The 18,997-nt window shown below is 36.4% G+C and overlaps 1 protein-coding gene across 1 annotated transcript in view; it reads left to right on the plus strand.

Moving 5' to 3' along the window:
- Positions 1-8,267: 8,267 nt before the first annotated feature.
- LOC141444336 (limbic system-associated membrane protein-like) overlaps positions 8,268-18,997 on the plus strand; it is a 197,794-nt gene continuing 187,064 nt past the window's right edge. Inside the window, exon 1 of the mRNA XM_074109872.1 lies at positions 8,268-8,339. The gene's annotated coding sequence lies outside the window, so the exon portion shown is untranslated. The remainder of the gene's footprint in view (positions 8,340-18,997) is intronic.

An 18,997-nucleotide genomic window follows, 5' to 3' on the forward strand; every position in this document is an offset into this window, starting at 1 on the left:
GCCACTCGCCCCTGTTCTTAATTTAGTTGTACACATATTCGTACCGTTGGGGGAGAATCCTCGAGTGGCGACCGCGAACCGGAAGACGAAGCGTTGGCAGGCCTCCCACCAGGTGGACAGACGACATCGTGAGAGTTACGGGCAACCGGTGGATGCAAATTGCAAGTTGTCGTTCATTGTGGCGTTCGGGGGGAGGCCTTTGTTCAGCAGTGGACGTCTTCCGGCTGATGATGAGGATGATGTACATATTCGTAGTAAATATTTTCATTGGCAGAATATCATTTTTTTTCATTTATTTACTAAATAGAAAAACAAATTAACATTTTACAATAATGCAACTAGCAAAACCAAACTAAGGTTTAACTGCCGTTGAAGTCACTCACATAACCATAAGTAGGTTATTAATCATGATTTAACTTTAGGCTAGGTATACTGTACCCTTAGGGGCTGTTTCACCATCCATTGATTAGTGTTAACTGGCGGTTAGGTGTGATGCCGTCTCTATTTGTTTTGTTCGAATAGACGGAGACGGCATCACATTTAATCGTCGGTTAACGCTAATCAGTGGATGGTGAAACAGCCCCTTAGTGTAAGTTTTCGGTTACAAAATACGTCTCGATCGCGTTCGCATTAAAATCTCAATTTACATGGAAACACAGACAGCGCCTCTAGCGGAACGTTTGCGTTCGTGTTTCCATACAAATTGAGATTTTAACGCGAACGCGATCAAGACGTATTTTGTAACCGAAAACTTACACTAAGGGCACTGGTAAGCTTAACACAAAGTTACTATATCACGTTAGGTAAATTGCTTTAACAATGCGTTTACAGTGGAGTACGTTATACGGCCAACAGCCAAATGAGGGCTATCGTTTTTTGTCTCACTAGATGGCGCACTGTTGCGTGAGGTTTTTAAGTATGGCTTTCAAAGTCTGTTATTACGGGCGTAAAGACAAAGTTTAGATTAAAATCATATTTAATACACCTTAAAGCGTATCATAAAAATATCGAGCATGCCACAGTGTTGCATAGTCCCCGTTTTGTTCGGAAAAAAGGGAGGAAAAAGGTTTCCGAAAGACAAAACTGTCTCAAAACACAGACATTCATTGCCCCGGAACGCATATTTGCCATAATTAATTTCAGATATTGCAAAATATTCACAAAATTATTCTAATTATAAATAAACCCGCGTAGCTCACCCAAAAACTATGAGATTTGACATATCGGAGACCTCACGCTACACTAGCGCCTCTAGGGGCGAATTCATACGCGATAGCCCTCATTGCGAACAGTAGCAAGTGGCTCAACACTATTGAAACCGATAGGATTGGTCCTCACCTCTCCCAAATCATCCTGCACGCTGCAGGAAACGTGTTAAAGGTCAAGAAGCGAGACTGTTGCATAAGCACAGAACAACATATAAACATAAATATTCGTTACCGAGATCATCAGCGAGACCTAATTTCCCGCTAATTGCGGCGATATTATCTCGACCTCTGTAATTAACTGGTTAAACTAAGTGTGAAATAGACATACGAATAATCTTCTTTATCTGTGGAACAGTGACATGACTGACTGATGGACATCATCTTCATTATCAGAATGGCAACTAGGAAATTCGAAAATCTCACTCTCTTATTAAATAATATTGATTTATTTGTTTTTTGTACACACACTTGCATCTATCATTACAGGCTTCACTTAATGCAACATAGAAGTTCCAACATAATATAGCTTATTCTCTAATATGCCTACATGTAAAATTCTACCAATAAGATTACAAGAAATTACAGATTTTAATAGATGTTTAGGTATAGATTCTTTAAATTTTACGTAAAAATAAAAAAAATTGTAATGAGATATGTCTTTTTATTTCTTTGCCCAATAGGGATAGACATTATGTATAATGCACGGGTAATGGAATTAACTGAATATTGACCGATTTATCACTTGGTCCACAACATATACTATCTCGTAGAAGTGTGTGTATAAATATTTCAGCTAAGGTTCCGTAGGTAACTGAAAACCTTTGTAAGTTTTGCAAGAATATTTAATTGAAGATTTTTATAAAACAAAAATGTATGCGGTCGAACCCGACGAGATTCAAGATAATTGCGCTAGATGGCACCACATGCTGCTGGTGGTGTATTTTCGGGTGGGTTGGACGTATAGAGTTGTGGATAACGCTCATTTTCGAGGCTTAAAGACTCGAGCCCTTAAGACTCCAGAGTCTTAAAGACTCGACTACTAGTTGGACGGGAGCCCTGTGGTGCGGTGGTAGCACACTTCGCGCGTATAGCCAACATACGAGTATATGGGTTCGAAGTCCACACAGCGCACACGTAAAACATTTTACTAATTTAAATAACTTTGTATGATTACTATAAGTTATTAGTTTTTTGTTCGGATTGTGACCCAAAAACAATGTTTTGTGTGGAATTTCTTTATCAGTATGTTGCAGTGTTGCAAGATGCATAGTTACGAGAAACAACACAACTGTTGTTAATGAATATTGACATTAGTGATCTTTACTGCTCGTTCATGTAAACATATTATTCATACATTTTATCATGTTTAGTCGTACGTCTATATTTTATGAGAACTAAATTTTAACGATTAAAAAGCCGTGGTGGCCTAATGGTTTGATCTAAGGCCTCTCAAGCAAAAGATCTTGGGTTCAAACCCGAGCTCGCATCTCTAACTAAACTAACTAATTTTGCTCAGGGACCCAAAGAGGGTCTTGGCTGCCGAAACGAGAGCATGCCATCTGTCCCGATCGTGCGCAGCCTCTTGCCAGTCGTCGACTTGGACACGTCGCAGATCCGCCTGGACACTGTCCTCCCAGCGGTACCTGGGTCGCCCAACCGGGCTCGCATCTCTAAATATAAATTAATTAATAACCGTTACGTTAATAGATTTATTCTCAAATGTTTCATTTGTCTACCTGTTATTTCCCAACTCCTAATTTTCTCCGGAAACATAAAGTTTTCGCAGTGTATTTTCCTATGGTTTTATGGAACACAGTAGGTTGGGCTAAATTTGTTTTATGTGTTCCGAAAAATATGATTTTAGAGAAAATAGCGAGTTGGGAAATTAAACAATTTGTCAAATGAAACATTGGGAATAATATTTCGCCGAAAAGACAGAGCACATAAAATCTGCCTTCTATCTAGGTCCTCTATTTTAGGCGCTAAGCACGATTCGGCCATTTGCACATTGTACTGTCTCGAAACAAACATAAATAACATATTGCCATACGTGACTATATTAGCATATATATGGCTACCATTCACTTATGACTTGTCAGTGTTTAATGGTGCCAACTTTTGGACAAAGGTCTCCCAGGATTTATCAAAGAGACTCAGAGATACCACAAGAGACCGAATAGCTGGCAGCTTCCTCGCTCAACGCATCAGTCTTACCAATGGTAAGGGGCCATCTTTAGAATTATTGCAGGTTTATTTTATTTCATTTTAATTTAGCTTTATTTTAAGGAGAGGCCTTTGCCCAGCAGTGGGACAGTTATAGGCTAAATATAATATATAATAATAATAATTAATTAGTGTTTAGTTTTAAGTTTGTCAATTGCGTTTTGTTTCTTTTCTGTCGTACAATAAAGAGTTTACACATACATAAGTGCATAGCTACATAAAGTGTTCTCTCCTTTTGTATATGTCAATACCATAAATACCCTCTAAATTGACTACGTGTATAATTGCATGACTGCATAATAAATGACACAAGCCCTAGCTTTATCTTAGACGTAATTCTAAGAAACTGCACTTAACGTCAGTCATCTTGAAGATGACACCAGACATATGAGTATTATTCCTAGTATAACAACTTTGACCCACTATAACAGGGTTTTGTCAAACTAGGCTACTTTGTATCACTTGAGGGAACGTTTCCAAAAATAATTAAGCTTCTTCTCTTCTTCAAGTGCCACTCCATTACTGAAGGTCAATCGCCAATCTGAACAGTTGCTCGACGATCTTGATCCCTGTCCACTCCCTGATATTACGGAGCCAAGACATCTTGCGTCCACCTGGCAACAATAATAACAAACCAAAGAATGACGGGCAAATTGGCCCAATACAAATCTCATGTATCTACATAAGCTTCTGCAATTGCTTTGTTTCAGTTCATTGATATGGAGCTCCGCAAAGTAACACTACCTGATTTAATAAATTATTTAAACTAAGTATGATGTCATCAATCAAAATAGCTTCAGTCATTAATAAAAAAAAAATAGTGACTTACATGAAATAATACCGAAATTGGTTTCTTTAATTGACTTTTGTATACACAAAATTTTGTAATTTGTATACGCGTGTGAAGTTCCCAATCCGCACTGGGCCCGCGTGGGAACTACGGCCCAAGCCCTCTTGTTCTGAGAGGAGGCCTGTGCCCAGCAGTGGGACGTATATAGGCTGGGATGATGATGATGATGATACACAAAATTAAGTAACAAAAAACATTGGTATTTTTTTGTACATAATCTCAATTAAAAGGTCCTCGCTGAAATATTCATAATTAGTTTTGCAACTATAATAAAATCTTTAGTTTATTTATTTCAATGTACCTATGACACGGCATGACACAGCTGCAACCGCATACAGTCAGAAGTTCTAAAAGTGCAGCGCATTGCTCCATCTATATTAATAATAATCGAGAATGTGGTCGAATAATCTATTTAAGAAGAGCTACAGCGCATAACATAATTCAGGAGATGACGCTATGTTATGACTTAATAATAAAGTTATATTGAATTAAACATGTATACATAAATGATGCTCTCAGCATTGTCCTTACCGTCCCCTTTTCAAACTTTAAATTCTACAATAATATCGAAAATACAAACTGAAACGTAGATGTACAGAAAAACCAGAAAAATAGACCGCGCTGGGAGTCGAACCCAGGTCCTCGGCATTCCGTGCCACGTGCTATAGCGCTACACCACCACTGGACAGGGGTACAGACACGAATTTCTCCTATGCACATCTCAACTTGTTTGTTTCTTATTTAGTCACTTAAGCAGCGACACTAGCGACATCTATGCTGTAGCCCTCATCGAGAAACTTTCAGCATTCCATTGGAACTAACCGCTCACCCGGACAAGACGTGTCGTTATTAAGCAATCAAATTAAGATTGGATTTTGGAGTCTTTTTGTATTTTTTATTTCAACCCCAAATTTTATTACTTTTACGGTCGTCCCGTAAAAGCCATTATAATATCGAAAATACAAACCGTTACAAAACCGTACAAAAATACAAAAAGACTCCAAAAACCAATCTTAATTCAAATTCTACGTGAATTCGAAATAATTATTTACATATTATTATCTACATCATATTGTGGAGTCACCTGCATTAATATCTGCCACAGCGGGGCACGTAAGAATATCTGACACATGCTACCGGCCCTAGAAGTAGAGTCGTATCAGATACTTAAAAATTAAAAAAAAGCGGCCAAATGCGAGTCGGACTCGCCCATGAAGGGTTCCGTAGCAGCAAGTAACATAATATAAAAGTTTCATTTACTTTACGATTTATGTCGTATTAAAAAAAAACTATTTACTAGATCACGTTCAAACCAATTTTCGGTGGAAGTTTGCATGGTAATGTACATTATATATATTTTTTAGTATTATCATTCTCTTATTTTAGAAGTTACAGGGGGGGACACATTTTACCACTTTGGAAGTGTCTCTCGCGCAAACTATTCATTTTAGAAAAAAATATATTACAAACCTCAATATCATTTTTGAAGACCTATCCATAGATACCCTACACGTATGGGTTTGATAAAAAAAATATGAGTTTCAGTTCTAAGTATGGGGAAAACCCAATTTTTTTTTTCTATTTTTGTGTGATAATTTAATGTGGTTCACAGAATACATCTACTTACCAAGTTTCAACAGTATAGTTCTTATAGTTTCGGAAAAAAGTGGCTGTGACATACGGACGGACAGACAGACAGACAGACATGACGAATCCATAAGGGTTCCGTTTTATGCCATTTGGCTACGGAACCCTAAAACATAAAAATAAAATGGTCATTGACATCCAGACATACAAAAAGAAACAAAGTAGGTACATACACTCTGTACGGTAAACGTACAAGTGGTCGTCACTGTCCCAATAGCTGACATCTTTCATTTTATGTCATAACAAATCAGCGCCGGTCCCAGTCGCTGATCAAGGTAGAGCGAGGTCTACACAGCTTCTGTGCCTCTCAAAAGGCGCCATCAAAATTTTATTTTTTTATTTAACTGGAAAATGGCGCCCCTTGCCATCTGGCGCCTAGAGCAACCGCTCTCGCTCTACCTCAGCAGCAGGGCTACTACGAAACTCGAAACTTGAAACGTTACAATACAATAGGGTGTCATCTATTGGGCATAAGCGTGTCGAACACTGGGACATTTATGTTAGTTATTCTGTGCACTGAGTTGCGAATAAAGTTAAGTCAAACATTTACTTAAACACGGACAACATCTCTAATTGGGTAGTTTTCTGTTTTTTTTTTTCTATTTGGTCTTTTACTTAGATTATCAGAAAATATTAAACACGTACCTACTAATGTTTTCTTTTGTCAATCAAGCAAAAAATTACACAAATGAAATGCGTCAAAGTTCCGGAGTGGGAAATGTAACGTCACGCCGGTGTTAAAAAGCGCCGCACGGTGTAACGTCACGCGAAACCTTATCTACATATTTTTTTGTTTAATTGAAAAAAGAAAAAAACGTTTCCATTTTTTCTGATATTACAATTTTAAGACACTTTACAGTACAGTGGATTAATGCACTCTACCTTTCTAAAAAAACTCTAAAAAAGTTAAACAAAAAGACATCGGCGACAAATAAACATTTTTTTTTCACACCATTTCTCATCAACAAACTTAAGTGAGCGTAACACTGAATTAACGTTCACTATGCCAATATGTTTCTTATTTGCATACGTGTAAGGTTTACTTTGCAAAAGTAATCCGTGAGCTTAAAAGCTTAACGTTTGAATGTGTGTGCGGCGTCATCGTGTTAACACGAGATCGTGATGTTTCGAAATAGTGATGGGCGATGCAAGTATCAATGTCGATATCGATATTTCACATCGTGATCAATAATACAATTTGAAGTACGTACCTACTTAACTTATGTGACGTATGTTATTTTGTTTACCTGTACATATGAAAATAATTAGAGTATCTACTACAGCTATGAAATCGAATTTAAATGTTTTCGATAACTGTTAAACTACGAATAAATAAATAGCTACTAAACAGTAACAAAAACAAGAAATAAAATTCAATGAACATCGATGAAAAGTTTTTTTTTTGTTTCGGGTTACTTGATGAAAATTGCTCGACCTGCTTGAATGAATTATTTTCTCCTCTGTTATTAAAGTTGCCTAAAAGAAACGGCTTTCAAGCGATGAGGCTGTATATTACCCATAAAATATCTCTAGATAAAAATACATTATAAACACATGTCTGGTAATTATAAGAAATTCACAAAAGGATCGTCACATGTATACAAAAAAATAAAATAGAATTTACAATGTCAAATTAGAGTAAAATTAAATAATAATAATTAAAGGTAAAAACAAGAATATAAATATATGTCAAATTTATGAAATACGTGTATGAACAATCAATTAAACAAAACAATCTATTGGACTTATTTTCTGTATTGTCTATTAAGTGATGTTTAACATGAGAGTCGTTGTATTGTATAGTAAGAATAGTCACCAATTAACTTTAACAAGATAAAAAATATGTTTTAACTTCATTCTAGTTCTAATGCTAAGTAAGGCTTATGGTAGAGTTTCTGAAGTTGAAATGAAAAAATACCTATACCGTTCATTACTTTTATCATATACATATTTTTATTTTTTCGTTTGATCCTGACGGCAAACAAACGTACTGGATAGCTAGGTTCGATGCTTGTTGGATAATGCATTACTTGTAACTAAAATTCCAATACAATACAATTACTTAAATTACGAAACTAAGAAACATATTAGTTATATACGTAGGTAGTATTAATACACTTTCAGTTTTTTTTAATCAGTGTTAGATACTATGGGGTTTTTAATACATAGCTCAACAAAAAAAAAACGATAAAATATATTCCTTTACTTTGCAAAAAGCTCCTTATATACCAGATTGTACGTAACTAAGAGTAATTATAATATTACATGTTATCGATATGAAATCTTATCTTACCCAGCACTAGCGAGCACACACTCAAACAGTAAAGCTAGAGATGTGATAGCGAACGCGAACGCGAAATAGAAACCTCCTCAGTTCAGTGGAGTTAGCGAGCGTTACCGGTCGCGTCTCGGTACGTCCCTACCCAAATTTTAATTCGAAACAAGAATGCGTTTCGTTCCAATTTTAAAATAAAGCGTTGTGTCATTCGAAAATTTCAAATCCCGTGCCAGTGAAAGTGTCTATGGTTTTGTTTTTTTTTGAACTGTGCATTTTGTGAGTTCGGGAGTTATTTATACTCGGAGTAAAGTTGAGACATGTGGGTTTGTCTGCTTTTATAGCAAATTCTAAAATAACTCAGGAGCGGTAAGGGTTTAGTTATTTTTGTGGTGCAGCACTAAGCTGGATCTAAATTTCTTTAGAGCTCGAATACGGTTTCGTGTTCAGTAGCTCGCTGCGCTAGGTTTTGTTTTCCCGCTGAAATAGCATATTTTAAAGTTAGCTTAACACAAGCGAACTAGCTGTTGCCCGTGACGTCTCTGTCTGACTGGAAACTTGTACTTTTCCGGGATAGAGTCACTTTATATGACTGTAAAAAAAGAAATATTTTTTATAGGGATACGAGTATAGGTATATAATAATTTAGAAGTCATTATGAGTCGGGAAAGTTCGTTCACAGTCTATGGCGAAACAATTCGTTTCCATAATTTAATGTTTCATAATTTCACTTGTTATGAAACCGCAGTGATTATATTAAGCCATCAAAGCGATAAGCACTACATTATTTCACGCAATAAAAAAAATAGTTTAGGTAGGTACCTATCCTGTTCGTTTAGGCGCGCTAGTTTTTTGAACTACCCGCACCTGATTTTCTTGTACCGACCGACATAAATATATGCCATACGGCATTTTTTTCTCTTATCCTGTATCCGTAATCCGTATCTCCCTATACAGAGTAACTGGCCAGCAAAACTTAAAAAAAATATAAATACTGCATACTTGTGACCAGTGCACATTGTAGTCTAGGCTAGTGACACACTTTAAAAAAACAAGACCATTTTTTAAATTGAAATGTGACGATTCTTCGTATTTAGTTGAATGAGGGCTACCAATTCGCCACTAGAGGCGCTAGTGTAGCGTGAGGTCTCCGAAACGTCAAATCTCATAGTTTTTGGGTGAGCTACGCGGGTTTATTTATAATTAGAATAATTTTGTGAATATTTTGCAATATCTGAAATTAATTATGGCAAATATGCGTTCCGGGGCAATGAATGTCTGTGTTTTGAGACAGTTTTGTCTTTCGGAAACCTTTTTCCTCCCTTTTTTCCGAACAAAACGGGGACTATGCAACACTGTGGCATGCTCGATATTTTTATGGTACGGTTTTAAGGTGTATTAAATATGATTTTAATCTAAACTTTGTCTTTACGCCCGTAATAACAGACTTTGAAAGCCATACTTAAAAACCTCACGCAACAGTGCGCCATCTAGTGAGACAAAAAACGATAACCCTCATTGAAGGTGACGCTACGTATACAATACAAGAAAAAGTATTATGATAATGAAGTGTAATGAATGAACATACAATTTGCATAGTTATCGCAAATGCCGTGCGAAGGTCAAGTTCGGTAGTTAATGTATGTTTAGCTGTTTTTCTGTTATGACACAGTTTCAATTTATAAATACCACGTCGGTGGTCTGAATTTAAGAATGTAGTCCGGATACATCAATAAGCTTACACCTTATTCATCATCATCATCATCATCCCAGCCTATATACGTCCCACTGCTGGGCACAGGCCTCCTCTTAGAACAAGAGGGCTTGGGCCAAAGTTCCACGCGGGCCCAGTGCGGATTGGGAACTTCACACACACCATTGAATTGCTTCGCAGGTTTGTGCAGGTTTCCTCACGATGTTTTCCTTCACCGTAACGCTCGTGGTAAATTTCAAATGTAACTCCGCACATGAATTCCGAAAAACTCAGAGGTGCGAGCCGGGGTTTGAACCCACGACCCTCTGCTTGAGAGGCGATAGGTCAAACCACTAGGCCACCACGGCTTCACCTTATTGTCGATAGACTTTAAGCTTGAAGCACATAAGAGCTGTGGCGGGGCGGTGCGGCGCAGCGCGGAATCGTTACTGGTTGTAATATTCGAGCTAATATGAAAGAGGGCACACACAATACCGCGCTGGAAATAAGCGTGGCGCGGTATTTTGTGTGCCCTCTCTCACGTTAACTCGAATATTACAAAAAAAATGTTTGTAACAAAAAATTGTATCGTATTTGGATATATCGATCGGTCATATCGTGTGCTGATAACTTACGCAATGATAGCTTATCACCATAAATATGTATGAGTATGTAGATATTTCTAGGTTACTGGAGTTAACACCAACTAGAACTGTCTTGTACTTTAACCATCGATAAGGCATAGCCTAGTGTAGATAATTTTAAATGTGTGTTACAAATATTTACATTATTACGCTAGGTTGAACAAATCTAAAAACATCGAACTAATTTCACTTACAAAGTCAATGTGCTAATCGATATTTTAGGATTCCGTAGCCAAAATGGTAACAACCAAACCCTTGTAGTTTCGCTATGTCTGTCTGTCCGTCCGACCGCGACTTAGTTTAGAGAATGTTAGTGCCAGAAAGTTCTAATTTAGCATATGCCCATATGTAGATACGAGTATTATGCCGACAAATTGTTGAAATAAAATGTAGAAAAAAAAAATTTTTTGCTTTATGTACAGTCGAGTTCTTTACTTTATGTCAGTTATGAAAGAGTTCGATGTCACTTTATAATAAGTCCCATAATTGGAACACAGGACAAGAGGATAGACTTTTCTATTAAAGTCATGCCCTCTTGTAAGATAGACTGTTGATTTGAATATTTTGGAAAAATTCATGATGGTAGTAAATAAATATATCAAATTAACAAGGAAAACTTAAAAGTATAATACGTATTTTTTATTGAATGGTGTCAACAATTGTACCGAACAAGTTTACTCAGTTTAGGATCAATTAGTGTTAAATTTTGCTCCACAAAGTTCATTTTCAAATTTTAATTATAACTAGAAGTATGGTTCCCACATTAAGTACAATGCTTTTCTCGAGAGCTTCGGGCAATATTTCAACTTGTCATATAAAGTGTATATTTATGTTAGTATCGAGGACTTAAGAGGTACTTAACTGCCGTACAGACGGACCATAGTTAATATTTTATACACTAGAACTTATTTAACCGCAAAAGAAAGTTCAAATTTTCATAAAAGTAAGATTTATTACGAAGTATTAAAAATGATGGGCATTTCTTCTTTGTGTAGCTCTAAGTGATAACTTTTTTCGCTTTGTATTTATTTAGTTTCCGAATATATTTATTGGCTTGGCAATATGCCTAATTATATGTCTCGCATTCGTGGGATGTTCTGAATATTCGAAATGGTAATTCTAACTCATAGTTTTAATCTTTAAATAATGGAGATGAAAGCAAGATTTTCTTCAATAAAATAAAATAGGATCAAAGCCTATTAAATATGACAGTTTGAACTTTTTACTAGATTTCCCGAAGGAGGATTATGTTTTTCGAGGACATGTATTATTTTATTTTTTGGTTCTGCCTAACTGTTGAACTTTCTTAACAGAATTCTAGACTACTAGACTTGTTTTTACCTTTTTAGTTAGTCTTTTTAAAGCAGCCGGTTTCTTTGTTTTTTAAATTCACATTATAACATTTAACAGTAACGTTGGGTGAACATTTTAAATCGAGTAGTGCCGCCGCCAAGCCACCGGTACCTAATTAATAAACAATTTATTTTACTTATCTAGTCTGCAAAAGAGGAAAATAATAATTGTGATAAAAGCAAGTTCAATGAAATGATTTATTGGCTTCTTTTTTTAATCAATGCCTACTTTGGCACCTAATCTCATCTGTAAGTATGTCATTAGCGAATGATTTAGCATCTCCATTCACCCATTCTCTCATTATCATTCATTCAACCCCTTTCTGAGTACAAGAAGCCATCACACCTTTAACTATGATTAGGGTCTCGTGCTTCTCGATAAAAAACCTTTATAGTGTTCAATTAAATTTATCTTGCTCTCTAAGTCCGCTTAAATATTCCAGATTAATGAAAAACACCTAGTCTAATGTTCCTATTTTCTTAATATCCCAGACAACACAATAATAATGACTTCGCACACGTAAAGCGCGCATTAGTCGAAGTTCCGATAAGTTCGTGTCGTACCGTCCCTCTCACGCTCGTATTAAATAGTATAAGTGTCAGAGGGACGGAACTACATGAAGTTCGATTTTGGAATTTCGGAGTAGCCCCGCTGTCCTATTCTAAACCCGGGTACGGCGCGGATATTGTGTTGTATTGAATTCCGTATGATGTAGTGGCAATCGTAAAACAGTGTGTGTGGCCATGTTCTTCGGTTATGCCGCCAATAACAGTCCACACAAAGATAGAACGAGACTAACGAACTAAAAATACTGCAGACTGCACTACAAGTCTATGGGTGCTTGACATATTTACATCGTTACAAATAAACATATTTTGAGTAGGTACGGAACCCAAAGGTCAGATCTCAACTTGCACTTGACACTTTTTTTAAGGTATTGCATTACATTATCTAGTCACTTCCCCTAATGTTTGCTAAATAGCGATATTGTATTATATTGTATTGAATTTCAAGGTTACCAACCGCTAAATTCTCACGACCGTCAGCTGGCGCGGAGATTAAAAAGTTTGAGTTTTTTTTTTAATAAGTTATGACGCGGGTTCTAGCCCTTTCATCCTGTAATGTCATTAAAGGATGTGTAAACAAATGACGATACTATAAATAAGCATTTATTATGAATGAATTATTAGTCGTTTTGCTAAAATATTAGAGAGCTCTATCGAATAAAATATTAGCGATTTACACTTTATAAAAAAGTGAATTGCCGGATATGTAAACTTTAGATTATATATAACGAATTAAAATAAAACCACCACATTTTTATCGGTTTTGGTATTTCGTTTGATTTGTTAAATGCGGTTGGATATTGGTTTGATAAACAAAATTGGAGATATTTTTCCCTTTAACGAGCTCCTAACGATTGTTGGTCAAAGAACGATTCTACCCGAGATCATAGCATTGGTAGATTTATCAAAACATCGAGTTTAACCGTGGTCTGCATCTCATAGTAAATTAAGTCATCATCATCATCATCATATCAGTTCTAGGACGTCCACTGTTGGACGTAGGCTTCCGCAATATACATCCAGTTGCTTCGGTTGAAAGCGGCCTGCATCCACCGTGAACCCGCGAGCGCGACTTTAACCAGGTCATCCGTTGGTTGGTGGTCTCGTTGGCGGACGTCCTTTCCTTGCCGAACCGCGTTGTCCATTCAAGAACTTTTTGGCCCCAACAGCCATTTTGTAAACTAATACAACAAAAATAGTGAAACATAAGTACACGTAAATATATCATTAAAGTATGGGTTGCCTGCGTGTATGACCAGAATCCAGATCTATATTAGTAGGTAAAACACGTGATATGATTTAGTTATTGTTTAACATACAGATGATAAACAAACTATCACTAAAGTCCTTGAAAAGACAGATCTTTTTACGTTGTCAGATATGTTATTGTAACTGAATATGTCAGCGTAAACATAATAAAAATATATCGATGTCCCATACTGACATAAAACAGATATTTATGACGCATATGTATTGATCATTTAGAGTATTTTACATTTTACAGTTTAGTCCTACATACCTACATTACCAAAATAAGTAATACAAAACTTTATTTATTTTTGTTACACGTCCGTATTTCGGTTCATCCCAGCCTAACGTCCCAGTGCTGGGCACAGGCCTCCACTCAGGTTGAGAGGGCTTGGCCCCGGACCCAGTGTGGATACACTTCACAATTGCTCCACAACCATCTCAAGTTGTAAGGTGTTCTAGACACTAATGCCCAAAAGGTGACACCCCGCTGTCACTTCTACTGCTAATGATATATAAAATTAGATTGCCTACTATTGGGGCACTATAAAATTGATCATGATTTGAGTACAATACTTACAACAAAACAAAATTATCGAAATCGTTTTTTGCAAAAAATACACACCAATAAAAATTTCCCAACGGTGTTGCCTTTTCGAATAACTGCAATTTAAAAAGTCAGAACACTCGCTGTCGTTCCAAATTGGACTTTGTCAGGAAACATATAGAGTAAAAACTGTACAGGAACCTTATATTGTCATATAGTCTTCTGATGCGAAATGTCATCAAGAAACAATTCACAAGATGGTTTAAATCGGCGATTATGTCGGTACTTCAGTCGCTTACTGCATTGTAACAATCGAGACACTGATGACAGCAATTTTATAACGGATTTCTTGTGTTGAGTTTAAGTAACAGGAGAGGCAGAGTCTTAACCTTAAAAATCGACTAAGTACAGCTAACAGAATCACGTACCAGGGTGGAACCATTTCATAATCAATGTCGATGTGGCTCGCTAAAATCTTCGCGGTCTAGGAACCAATTTTAAATCCAGAAGAATTTTATCAAAAAGTGTGTGGGGGGGGGGAGAGGGAGGGCTGGTAAAATCTTAGACTTTGAATTTAACCCACTTCCATTTGCTGATTGCCTTGAAATTAAGTACCTATACTATACATAATGGTACGTTGGATGAAAATGCAAGTAATAATTAGCCGGAAGACTTCCAAACTTTTCTTTCTTTCATAGTTTATCGTTTGTATTTGTTTTTTATTTTTCTAAAATAAAGAGTTTACACATGTATAATATACTTAAAAGGCCTCTCCCTTAGAACGCCACAATGAAACACAACTTGTCACTTGCGTCCACCGGTTGCCCGCGACTCTCGCGATATTGTCAGTCCACCTAGTGGGAGGCTAAATTACGAATACAATCGACAATATATATAAAGCCAGCAAAAAAAGTATTAAAAATCTCCGTTATTTACAAAAGTTAACGAAAATCATTGATCGAGTCGGTTCGGGGAATCGATCAATAAAGATTCCCGATACCGGTAGATACTCCGGACCCGGTTCCTTAGTCATTTCTCCGGTCACTGCATTACATTACGGAGCTGGTTTTTCGACAGTTTTTACATTGATACCCTGGGAGAGGTGTGGTTCGTACAAGTCATAGTTAAGTATCGTGAATGCCCGCGTTAAAACTGATATACTTACATATATATGTACTTATCAGTATTAAATTTTGTTTGAATCAATTATAATTGTTTTATGACTTTTGTGTAGGGTGGGTTCTTGCATCAATAGTTATTTGTGTCACGAAGGAGCAAAATGATCTATTAACAGCATGGGCGTTACATTGAATCCAGAATGCAGCGAAAGATTCAAGTGTTAACGCCCAAGATGAAAATAAATAATTTTGCTCTCGAGTGGCTCATACAACTTATCACACCGAGCATTAAGACTTAAAAAAAAACTAAATATAATTAAAGAGCAACCAGCATAGAAGATAGCTAGGTTTTACAATTACCAACTAAAAAAAATTGCATTTGCAAAAAAACACTTAGAAAAGCCTTGAACAGAAAAGTTGCACTTTGATCCCTCTCGTCAGGGAGGAAAAGTTACTTTTCTTCCAACTACGCTTTAATTTCATCATTCAACTGCACTAAATACCTAGCAAAAAGCGGGACTTTTCTGCTCTGGAGCAGAAAAAAATTATGAAAATCCTTTATTGCATTTTTTTTAATTGCACCACCAAAGAGGTATCACAAGTATTTTTGCTATAAAATTAAAAATGTCTAGTATTATGTTGCTCAACCTGACGGTTTTATGAAATTTGACAGATTGGGTACAAAAAATTGTTGCTACCAATCCTACCAAAAACAGTAAGTAGCCGTATATTAAAAAAAAATGTGTGTTTGGTTGGCCGACCTGGCGGCCATCCGAAATTTGACAGATCGCGGGTAAAACTATCTGCTACTAACTCTGCCAAAAAAAAGTAAGAAATTAAAAAAAAAACAAATTGGCGGGAACCTTGCGAATTTTCCGTGGACATTTTTTGAGAGTGCGAATGTAAACTTACAAAAATGGAATCATCGAGTGCTAGTGACATTTCTTTCCTATTAATTGTTTAGCATTAGTTTTTTTTTCGTCTACTATTCCTGTAACAATTGAAAGATAAGCAGATTATGCACCTCGTATTAAGCAATTTATATTGCTCTCGTGCCTTCTAAAACGCTCGGGCTCCAAATCAGCACTCGGTGCAATAATAAATAATTTTCTGCTTGGTGCAACAATCTACTATTTCTGAATGAGAGGTGTGAAAAAATATAGGCGTCGCATCGACGACTCACGTCAATTTGTCAGTCAAGCCTATCAACTAATAGTTTCCATGCAAATCCTCATCCATTTCATACACACAAGCTCCCTGATAGCTTATCGCTGCGTCACTCACCCACGCTAAGGTACTCGTAACCTGATAGTCGATTGCATAAACATTTGTCCTTTGACTAGAATATAGAAATGAAAACGAGAATCCCGACCAAGGGACGTTTAACGTTTATTTGACTGGATGGCAAACGAGCAAGTGTGTGTATGTACAGTTGAGTTCATAAACTGTGAGCAAAAATTTGATCAAAAATATCTGAACACGCTTCTACGCCGTGAACAATAGAGTCGTGTTCAGATATTTTTCATAAAATTTTTGCTCACATTTGTACATATGTTATGTATGAGCACTTCAAATTCGTTGTTTGCTAAAATTCTATTTTTGAGAACTTTCCGTACTTATGTAGAAATTTCACAACATTAGAAACTTCCTCGGAATGGAAGGCTATCGAGTGCTGATCACTGTCCCAAGAGTTGTCATGTGTAATTTTATGTCAAGAACGATGTAGATTAGGGATGGGCCTAAACTCGTTTTATATTCGGTTTAAATGCCGAACATTTGGCACTACAAAAAAAGAACCTACTTGTATTATTTTGACTGAAATTAAAAGAAAGTATGTCTGTCATATCAGTAAAATATGCATCAAAAATTCAATAAACTTAGTAGGTACCTACCTATTATTTTAATAAACATTTTGATTACAATTCGTAAATTAAATTAAAAAAAAGTTTTGGTTCACAAATTTCGCAAAGTGAACATTGAGAAACATTAAGTATTTTTAATCATTAAAGGGTATTTTCAACTCGTATTTAAATTTCACTAGAGGCAGTTTATTGAAGTGAAGTGAATTTTTTATTTTTACAGAATGTTCGGCCGAAGTTCGTATTCGGTTCAAACCAGATTCGGTCCTTCACTAATATACCTAGATGACTAGAGGGTGTCGTCTATTGGGCTAAAGCATGCCAAACAGCAACTTTACATTTAAAAAAGATTCTCATAATATTCAGTCTAAATTTAGCACGCGTTCGACAGCGACTTGTTTACTGTTTACATCGCAGTTGTTTGTACTTACTGTTTGTTTAACTTGTCCAGATACACTGTCCCATATTTTCTGTAGGTATTTTCTTCGCGTGTACAAAGCTTTCCACTTTCCAGCATAGATCATGCATTTTATTGCGATAAAAGTATTCTAATGCATTCCCAAGAATCTCACTAATTCATCATCATCAGCCTCTCCTAAGACCTCCCCCTTAGAACGCCACAATGCACGACAACTCGCCACTTGCATCAGTTTCCCGCAACTCTCACGATGTCGTCAGTCCACCTGGTGGGAGGCCTGCCAACGCTTCGTCTTCCGGTTCGCGGTCGCCACTCGAGGATATTTTTCTCTAACGGCTATCCTACTAATATTATAAATGTGAAAGTTTGTGAGTGAGTATGTTTGTTACTTCTTCACGCTGAAACGGCTTGACGGATTTGGATGAAATTTGGCAAAAGTTAGTTTATAACCTGGAAAGATACTTTTTATCCCGATATTCCGAAATTTGGTATGTAGGTGGCTGGACGTCTGGAATAACACATACCTAAGCTACTTTTTATCCCGATGTTTTCACGGGATAGGGATAAAATCTTGAACTAAGTAATAACCGCTGGGCTTAGAGTCATGAAATTTGACATGGGTGTTTTAATTTAACGTCAATGAAAAGCACGATGTAATTTTAGGGAAGTCCCACGAGAATTTAATAAAATCTCGGAATTTCAATTCAACTGCTGTATCGGGTAAACGCTAGTCTGTTAAATAAAAATAAAATCTTAAATGGTAGCCAAAGTACACCATAATATCTGTGTTGTATTGTACAGTCGAGCTCTTATACAATGTGAGCAAAAGTTTGATAAAAAATATAACCAGTGGAACTTAGAACCTCCGCCTTTTTTGAAGTTGGTTAAAAATATGTGGACACTGCTCTATTGTTTACGGCATGGAAGCGTGTTCAGATATTTTTGGTTGAATTTTTACTTAGAAGTACATAAGAATGAGGGCTATCGTTTTTTATCTCACTAGATGGCGCACTGTTGCGTGAGGTTTTTAAGTATGGCTTTCAAAGTCTGTTATTACGGGCGTGAAGACAAAGTTTAGATTAAAATCATTTTTAATATACCTTAAAACCGTACCATAAAAATATCGAGCATGCCACAGTGTTGCATAGTCCCCGTTTTGTTCGGAAAAAAGGGAGGAAAAAGGTTTCCGAAAGACAAAACTGTCTCAAAACACAGACATTCATTGCCCCGGAACGCATAATTGCCATAATTAATTTCAGATAATGCAAAATATTCACAAAATTATTCTAATTATAAATAAACCCGCGTAGCTCACCCAAAAAACTATGAGATTTGACATTTCAGAGAC

Source organism: Choristoneura fumiferana, chromosome 29 (assembly GCF_025370935.1).
Source record: "Choristoneura fumiferana chromosome 29, NRCan_CFum_1, whole genome shotgun sequence".
In the NCBI taxonomy this organism is placed as follows: domain Eukaryota; kingdom Metazoa; phylum Arthropoda; class Insecta; order Lepidoptera; family Tortricidae; genus Choristoneura; species Choristoneura fumiferana.